The sequence below is a fragment of the Eleutherodactylus coqui genome, chromosome 5 (assembly GCF_035609145.1).
Source record: "Eleutherodactylus coqui strain aEleCoq1 chromosome 5, aEleCoq1.hap1, whole genome shotgun sequence".
NCBI lineage: Eukaryota > Metazoa > Chordata > Amphibia > Anura > Eleutherodactylidae > Eleutherodactylus > Eleutherodactylus coqui.
This window is the reverse complement of record NC_089841.1, coordinates 178,803,581-178,813,784: the sequence shown is the minus strand read 5'-3', so window position 1 is coordinate 178,813,784 and position 10,204 is coordinate 178,803,581.

Below are 10,204 nucleotides of genomic sequence, written 5' to 3'. Positions count from 1 at the left end.
TACATCTTTTTAAAGGAAAGCCTAGCTATGCCTATTGAGCTATTTGCCTTAAGCCTTAAAGATATGACAAAGTCATGTACAGAGACCTTATATGGTGGCTCTCCATATGCTGTTGAATACCACCTTATTATGAAATGTGCATAGCGCAGTAACTTCTATTGGAACCTACCCCATATATAAACTATGGTTATGCAGTGTACTATTAACCCTACCGGGAAGTGCAAGTACCAATGTAGTGCCTATTCCTACTTTACAATATAAAAGCATGAGACCACAAGCCAAATACATTTATACAGGTCATGGAATTCCGATATGACTTCTAGTAAGGCTGCCTGCACGCAACTGGATTTGAATTGCGGAATCTGCGTGGATGATGCACAATATTCCGCACCCATTGAAAAAATAGAACATTTGCATGTCCACTCAGATGAGCGGGTAGTGATTGCGATTTAAAAATCGCAGTATGTTCTTCTTTTGTGCGGAGTCTGCAATTCAATGGAAGCCATCTGACCCGCAGCCCATTCAAAATTGACATTATGGATAGGCTGCAGGTACCCATGTCATCGGCTAACGACTTCGTGAGAAAAACAAATATTTAAAAAAACAAAACATTGTACTGTGCATGACCGACAGCGAGCATTCGCGGTCATTTACAGTCCAGGAAAAGAAGGTACACAGGGTCACCGGCCATGGTCAGAGAAGGATTTTACTGTGGATGCCCGCATGCAGAATCCGACTCGTTTGTGTGCAGGCGGCCTAATCTTATAATTTATAGTAGAGGGTTCAATTAGTATCATAGACTCTTCAGCTGCTGCAAAAACCTTTTAACAACTAATAAGCAGCTTTCTGTTCTCTTTTGATTGACTAAGAAGGTATTTCCATTTCAAACATTTATGGTGAATCCACTGTACACACCATAAAAGTCTGATAGATATGTGTCCCACCTCTGTTTCCTGCTCCTATTTCAAGTTCTGTCCTCTTCGGCCTGGCTGTATATAATGGCCATGGTTGGCCGGGATTACAGAAACATGCAAACGGGCTGTGCTATTGACACGATGCACTTCCATCGTGGCTTACCTGCTCCTGCAGCCACAAGGTATCGGGCCCATGCTGCTGCTTCTTCCTCTGCTCGCTCCCTGAATTCTGCCTGTAGGGATTCATTCACGCTTCAGCCAGTGCACACTCCTATTACTCATTCCCCTCACCATCTTGTCCCTGCAAGGGCTGTATTAGGCACCCACACCCAAGGGTGGATGTCTAAGCAATTGGTCTCATTAGCTATTGTGACAAATACCCTGTTAGTTGTATATTCTGGTTCCGACTCCTGCTTGACTTCTGACAACTCTGACTTCTGTGTTCCCGGACCTGGACTCTGTTTACGGGACTTTGTTATTGCTGCTGCCTGCCCTGACCTTCTGCTTGGACCTCGTTAAAGCTACAGCGTGGCCAGTCCATCCTTTGCTACGATTCTAGATAAGCACCTGTTCACACCATCAGGTACTGCGCTTCAGCCCAGTGCAGCGTCAGCAGCCATATGACTGGGACTAATTGTGTGCATTATGGCTTGGGTATCTCGCAGCAAAGCTGGTATCCCACTTGCAGGGGTTATGTATGAAAACTGAGTGTCGTCACCTCAGATAGCCCACAGCCAAACCGGTGTGTGGCAAGGTGGATCCACATCCACCTGCCTGACAATTTGCTTAGGCCATGGATCGTATGGTGCTTCTGTGGAGATAATTTGCACTGCACTATGGTATTTGACACTTCTGGAGAGGTATTTTGCGCTGCACTCAGAGCTGGCACTAAGCACTTAGGTGCAGCACCTGTGCCCAGGATCCAAAGTGCTTTTTTCCAAACTTGTCGCCTGCTCAGTGCTGCGTGGACACGTTTTTCAGCAAGTCAGTGACTTCAATCACTACTTACGGCAGAGGTGCACAGAACCTGAATTGGTGTGGACTTGCAGAAGCATGTAGTTAGCTGATTCCACCTCCTGTGTCCCTTCCCTCCAGGGTCATCGGGTCCAACCCCCTGCTCAGTGCAGGATTCACTAAATCATCCCAGATAGATATCTGTGCAGCCTTTGTTTGAAGGCTTCCATTGAAGGAGAACTCCCTACCACCCATGGTAACCTGTTCCACTAATTGATCACCCTCACTGTCAGAAAGTTTCTTCTAATAAGTAATTTGTGTCTCGTCCCTTTCATAACCTTAATCCTTCCCAGTAACATTTAGATGCTGCAATTGGTGCTGACTGTGGCATTTAAATGGCTTGACAGAGAGAGGGGGCAACTCAGATTATGCTGTGGATTTTGGTATTGATCCGAGCCAAAATCTGTAATGTGTGAATGTACCCGAATGGTACGTTCACACAGTGGAATTGCAGTGGAATCAAACTGTGCTTTTCTGCTGTGGCTTTTGTTGCAGATCCAAATGCAACATACAACTTCTTGATGTAGAAATTCTTATTTCTGCGCTACAATTTTGCACACAAATTTTGCCCATTGACAGGGCAAATTCAGTGTGTGAATACACAGCAAAACCTGCAGCAGAAGGATGTGGGATTGATACTTTTTTGACACAGAAATCACCATTTCCATCACGATTTCACCGTGTAAACATACTTTAAAGCTGTGATGTGAAAGGAGCAGGAAGACAGGTGCCAGCCTGGGCGGGAAGAGACACAGGAGGTGGAATCAGCTAACTACATACTTCTGCAAGTCCGCACCAATTCAGGTTCTGTGCGCCTCTGCCGTAAGTTGTGATTGAAGTCATCGCAGCGCTGAGCAGGTGACAAGTTCAGAAAAAGCACCTTTGATCCTGAGCACAGGTGCTGGACCTAAGTGGCACCTTTGATCCTAAGCACAGGTGCTGGACCTAAGTACCTAGTAACACCTCTGAGGGCAGCGCAAAATATCTCTCCAGAAGTGCCTAATACCATAGTGCAGCGCAAAATAGCTCCACATAAGCATCGTACTAACACCACAATATTGTCTTTGATGCTGACAGCATAAAAGAAAATGTCACGGAATGCGTCAGTCCTGTCCATATCTATGTCTGGGACTCCAAGACGTTCCTGTTCTTCAGCTATGTCCTCGGGGTTGAACAATGTAAACACTGTAACTGTTGGATCCAGCACATGCTCATGCTGAATGGATCCCATTGACTATAATGGGGTCCATCTGGCTTTCAGTAATCCAACCGGCACTTTACCAAACTAAATAGCACAGCTTGGTGCAATATTTCACCTTGGATTTTCTGCCAGATCTGCACTAGAGGCTCCAACACAGATGTGAATGGGGCCTCAGTGACATTTTCTTTTCTTCTATCAGCAAAGCGAGTCAGAGGCAAGAGAAATAACTATGTAAACATCCAGCCAGTCACACTCACCATCACTGCAGGAGAAGAGAAAATGGCGCAGGGCCATCAATGACTACAATGGGGTTTTCTAATATTTATAACATTGCTGGCAGTGAAGAGGGGATGAAGTGTGTTTTTAAAAAAAACAAAACACACATACTCACCTCTGACTGCGTGCTGGTTGTCTGTTTACATTGGTGGCAGTGGTCACGTGGGTAGAAGCCTAAGTGACAGGTTTATGTGATGTCACCAGGCCTTATAGCTGGGTGACATCAGATGCCGCAGTACCAAGCCACCGAATTGGTGCTCCAGCGCTATGTTGAGTATATTTCTTTTATATAGATTAAAATAACTTTCTTCTCTGTTGGAAAGTTCGCTTCACCCATTTCATATTTACATGGATCATAAAAATGTTGCCTACATTCAGTTTGCTCAATGTCTGAACTCCCAAAAAGCTTGATTGTCACTGTTCTTCATCTGATTTACCTTGGTCTTGCATTTTCCTTCTGCTGAAAAAAATAGCAAAACACATGCACTGTCCAGGTCCTTTGACGCCTCTGATGATAATCTGAAGTCCCAATCCATCATCGATCCTGAAAGAGTCATCTTTGCAAATTCCGCTCGCCTCCATAATATTCTCCCCAGGAAAATTCTTTGTCCTGGTTTCCAAAAGGGCACACATCCTCTCTTGGGGTCATGACTTCAAACTAACAGGTTCACCTGGTCGCAAGAGACACTTGAGTTAATGTTATGTCACTATTGGTGGCCCACCAAGATGTAAAGGACTATGTATCTGTATGTGAAATTTATGCCAGAAATAAACCTTCTCAGCAACGTCTAGCTGGTTTACTACATCCACTGCCGATTTCTCAGTCATTGTGGAATCACATAGCTATGTGTCGCAGCTTGTCAGTCGCAACAGCGTTGTGGCATGGTGGCCTCGACACAGGCCAAGATCTGTCACCTTGTTATGCAGGACAAGGGTTAATGCACCATGTGCAGAAACTGCTGGTGCTGTCTGTCTTTGCTGCATGGATGCATGCTGGATTAGTCATGCCTGGGAGTAGGGTGGAGGTGTGGTTTTACATTCACTCTGCCAGTACCCAGGTGCATAGTGGCTTTATATTCTCACCCCTCCCTTTGCTCAGTGCTGCTTATTCCCTTCCATAGTGGAGTCCCTGGAGTTTGGAGCTCTTCTGTGCTGGGTGTATTTTTACTTGCAGATAAGTTGCTGCGGGTTCCTTTTTAGTTGCATTTCTGCTTTTCATTTTTATTTTGCTGCATCTTTATTCACAAGATTCCCAAAGTCGTTGATGTCACTTTACCTAAGGTTTACCCTGCTGTGACACACTTCTTTGTTGATGCGTCAGGTGTTTTGTTGCAGATTTACATCAGTCATAAACATTAATATGGAATAATCACAATGCCAGCATCACACAGTTCATCATTAATGAAATAATCTTCTGTGTATTGCTGTATTCAAAAGCAGTTTTCTCAAACTCTACCAACACTGCCCATAAATGTCCGCATCCTCCTTACACTGACAGCAGGCCTATTGATTGTTTGACAGTGTGTACACTGAACGGCTTTACTAAGCCTGGACTCACTTACAGTCTCTGTCACTGTTTGCAGCAGCCCCAATCCAGTTTCATTCTCCTAGGTTCCATCTGGTCAGCTTTTAACTTCAGCTCCAAGTCACCAGGGACATTTTAGGTCCTCCACATTTAACTTCTGGTTATCAGGGCCCTTTTGGTCCTCTTCTCTGCTGCTCCCAGCATGGAGACACCGCCTCCACCACTTCACATGTTAGGGTGCTTCACTGGCTGCTCCGGGCTCTATTCTGCTGCATCACAGCTGCTACTATTGAGTCTTCCACTGCTGCCACTCAGAGTTGTGGTGCAACACTGAACACATTATATGGTGCCTGGGCCACCTAAAATTCGAGGACCCTCTAGGAGTGGGGATTAGCGAGATGATGTCACTAGAGGTCAGGTTTAGGTGGGTCTTTCAGCACTGACATCACTCCTCCCAACAGCTTTAACAAGCCTCTTCTTTCTGTTTCGGGCAGGACTTAGCTTGGCCACTAGGCTCTGGTTTCTGTAAGAAGAAGAGCAGGACAGCATTCCCCCCTTACTCTTCTGTCTGAAAGCTGCAGAGGACTTGATGGCTGGATCACATCACCGCACTTTGCAGACCCTGGACCTCTCTATGTGCTCTCTACACACTAGTCTTTCTCAGGAACACTCTGTGCAACCACTTCCTGTCCCATTTGGAACTCCTTCCCCAGGAATAGACTCTGTAATTACAGTGGCATCTAGCAGTGAGAAGTAGCATTGCATGCAAATAGTGCACTATTATACACACAGAGTACAGAGGAAAAACACATCAGAAGGAAAGACAAATGAGTGGCACTGTGAATGTCGTAAAGGGGCAGACACTTACAATGTTACAGTAATTTTCTTGATTGAAACTTACGTGTTTAAAGACAAAAATGATAAAAATGTAATACAAAAAACCTGTATAATGGATATTTTTCCTAACCCCCAACCAACACTGTCAGGGACCATTTCCCCTCATATGGATACATAGTACATGGACGGATATAAGTAATGCATCCATATCACAGAATTTATGTTATATCAAGTGAACACAAAATGTTAACAATATACATTTCTGTACACAGATCCTTTGCGCTCGTTTAAGATCCCACATAGAACTTAAAGAGACTCTGTCAGCATCTTTTTGCAGCCCACACTGAGAACACCATAAGGTAGTGCCTGTCATACTGATTACAGTGATATGTCTGCTGTGTGGATCTGTGCAGGAGTTTTGGTGAAACTTGCATTTTATTAGTAACACACAGAAACAGAACTAGTCCTCCATAATCTCTCTATGCACAGTAAAAGGCAGAGAGCTGTCAATCATTAGCTGGAAAGCAGGTTGGGTGTAGCTAGACTGCAGCTCAAGAATAATATTCAGCAGTAGTCCTCTATGCACATGCTGCTAATAAAATGCAAGTTTCTCCAAAACTACTGCACAGATCCACCCAGCAGATATATGAACGTAATGGGCACAATTTTATTCTGCTGTGAGAGGGGTGCAAAAAGATGGCGACAAAATCTCTTTAAACTCAGTTGATGTTCTAGAAAGAAACTGTGACTTTTTTCTATCTAGTGCATTATAGTAATGATGTAGGTGGGGCACAGTGCACATATTTGGTGTTGTTATACATAGGAGAGTACATGGTTTTTTGTGTTAATATTTTATCTTGTTAAACTAATTATGTTATGGTAATATATGGAACAAAGAAGAAAAAAACAACTTAGCATTTTCCAAACTATTTTTCCAAATTTTCTCCTATATAACACTTAAAAAATAATAAGATTTTTATTTAATCACAATGCGTTATTAAGGACAGTTTTGGAGTCAAGATTTTATTTTGGTCAAGAAGTACGATATATTCTGATTTAGAGATGAGCGAGCGTACTCGGTTCGGGTGTTTTTGCACTCGAGCACCGCTTTTTCCGAGTAACTGACTACTCGGACGAAAAGATTCGGGGGGCGCCGGGGGGCGGGGGGGGGTGGCGTGGTGGGGTGGGGGGTAGCAGTGGGGAACAGAGGGGAGCTCTCTCTCTCTCCCCCCCCACTCTCCTCTGCAACCCCCCGCGCACCCCCGGCGCCCCCCGAATCTTTTCGTCCGAGTAGTCAGTTACTCGGAAAAAGCGGTGCTCGAGTGCAAAAACACCCGAAAAGTACATTCGCTCATCTCTAATTCTGATCAATCATGTTTATTTATAAACAAATGTAATCATTCAGCTGAAACTTAGTCAAACTTAATAATTAACTTAGAAACTTGCCTTTTACATGGGTAACTAATATAGATGAGCGAGCACCAAAATGCTCGGATCCTCGTTATGCGAGTCGAGCTTTTTGTAAAATTCGAGAGCTCTATTCGAGTAACGAACCCTATTGACTTTAATGGGATACTCGAGCATTTTTGTATGTGACCCGCTGGTTGCCGAGCTTCTTTTTTTTTTTTCTTTCTCTCTCTCTCTCTCTCTCTCTCTCCCAAGCCAGCCACAAACTAGCGTTGACGTGCACAGCGTCGCAGCGGGGAGGGGTCAAATCTCACACGTCAGCGGCGGGGAGAGGCTGAAACTGGGGCGGGGTTGAACACGAGTATGCTAATACTCGAACGAGCATCGAGTTTGGCAGAGTACGTTCGCTCAACTCTAGTAACTAATCTAACTATATTAATTCTATACATAAAACAAGTAATTTCCACAGTGCAAGGGGATAGAAATGGGAATTTTAAGATTTAATTCTTAACTAATCAAATAAACACGATACCTAGTTGGGAATAAGGGAGGGTTGCGGGAGGGGGTAACAGGGTGAGTTGAAAGGAAAAACATACGGAGTGAAGGGGGCCTGTGTTGAATTCTGGCAAGGGGGCCTGTAACTCATTGTGGGGGCCATGGGTAAGTATATGTCTTTATTATTTTCACACAGATGATCCTACTGTAAAGGGGTCACCCATAACCAGACTACCCCTTTGGGTGTGTATCATGGTTGCATTATATTGTGTGAGCTTCCCACTTTGATAATGATTCAGTTATACGTGTTCTTATAATGCCTGCTGGCAAGGTATGGCAGATAGATTTGTAGGAGATACGTAATTGAAGGGTGCGCATGTGCCAGTGCCTCTACTTCTGTGTGCTTGTGGCTTGGCATCTCTCTGTGTCTTGGTGGTGCACTGGCATCATGCTCCATAAACATCCCTTATACTGGTAATAAATTATTTTTCACTTTCACCTGGGACTGCATTTCTGATTGGTTGGAGGTAATTTAAATAGTGGATAGTACAACCATGTCATCACCCCCTGTTCCAACCAAAATGCACGTCGAGGTAAGGGTCGTCCCAGACTGTTGTAACTCTTCATATGTGTTAAGTTTTATCGTAGTTGTTATAACTTGTAACACTGATATTTAAATTCAGTTTTTAGCACTTGCATTCTGTATGCGTTTTCTCATCTTGATACTTATTACATATTGGTTATTCTTATGGATTTGGATGCATGCAATATCATTTTTTATCAGCACTTTATCTCGGTTTTTAATATGTGATACTAATAAAGTTTTTTTTTTTTCATGAATTTTGCAAAATGCACCTTTTTCTTTATTGATTATACATTTTTGGTGCAGCCTATTTACCTATTTCTGCATTTAGATAACTGCCCTATAATGTTCAGTATTTCCTAGTTTTGTTGGGTTTGCTTTCCTACCACTTATATAGTTTTGTTACTGTAATTTGCTACTTGTTCACGCTTTTTTATTTAAAAACTTTTTTCCTTTTGATTTATGGGAATGGATCAAAATAGAGAGGAGAAACCCAAAGTTTTCCTTTGTCAACGTTTTTATTCTACCATCTATTGGGATCCATTACTGTTTTACACTATAAATGATGCCCTCTGGTTTATTCAAGGTTCATGCAGGATTCCCGCAGCGGAGTTCAACTCTGTACCCGGCCGGTGACCCCAGCTTACCTGTCCGGCGTCTTCTCCTCTGCTGCAAATGTGACGGTCGGAGCACCGGTTGGTACATACGTAGTACAGAGGACGCTGCGCTGTCGTTATGGCGATGACCCGGCCTCCTCTGCTGCGAATGTGCCAGCCGGAGTTCCAAAAACAGTCAACAGAGCAGAAGTGCTCCAAAGGAAAAAGTGTAGGCACTCTTTAAGTTGAATTTAGCTTCCCAACACAATTACATTGCATGCTCCATTGGTAGCAGGTTGTTCTTTCTTTGACTTCAATATGAATAGGGGAACAGCATTGTTCAATTAACATGACTAAGGACCTACAAATTTGCCTCAGGGGTGCATCCCAATGTGCCTAAAACAACCTAGATCCAGGAAAGGCAACTAAGGACTCACAATGTAATGAAATCTCAGATATGTTGACAGTAATTGCTTTTCCTGGATTTAGGGTTATGTTACTTGGCATCACTTACCTGAGATTGAACTTGGAGATATGGTCAAAAATATGTGATTATTGATTTCTAGAATATCGTCCATACTCAGTGAAAACAGGTACATAAACCCAGATGCACAGCCATGCATTCTCCATAGATAAACATTGATAGCCGGTAGTACGGCTTGTTCTGAAGAGCTCAGTGACTTTAAATGTGAAATAGGATGCCATCGTTGCCTCGAGTCAGTTGGTAAAAGATCTGATCTGCCCTAATCAATTGTAAGTGCTATTACTGTGCAGTGGAAACATGTAGGAATAACAATAATTGAGTCATGAAGCAGTAGACTATGCAAAGCCACAGAGTGTGTGGCTAGTGCCTGAAGTGGTGCATAAAAATGGCCTATTCCTTGCTGCATCACTCACTACAGAGTCTTAAATTGCCTCTGGAAATGACATCAACACAAGAACTGTGCATTGGGAGCTTCATGAAATGGATTTCTATGGTCAAGCAGCTGTACAAAAGCCTAAGATCATGAAGTGAAATGCCAAGAATCGGCTAGAGAGGTGTGAAGCTGCCATTAAATTATGGTACAATGGAGATATATTCTCTGGAGTGGTTAATGACGTTTTACTGTCTGACTATAAGAAGTAAGAATTGGGTTTGGTGGATGCCAGGAGCAATGTACATTGCCTAAAATAGGTAGTTTAAATTGGTTAGATAATAAGGGTATGTTTTTCAGGCTTTGGGCTAGACCACTCCTTTCCAGTGAAGGATAATGTTAATGCTACAATATACAAATATATTTTAAACCATTATATACTTTTCCCATTTGGGAAGCCCCCCTGTTCCACATAGACAAAGAGAGGCCCATAAACACCTGG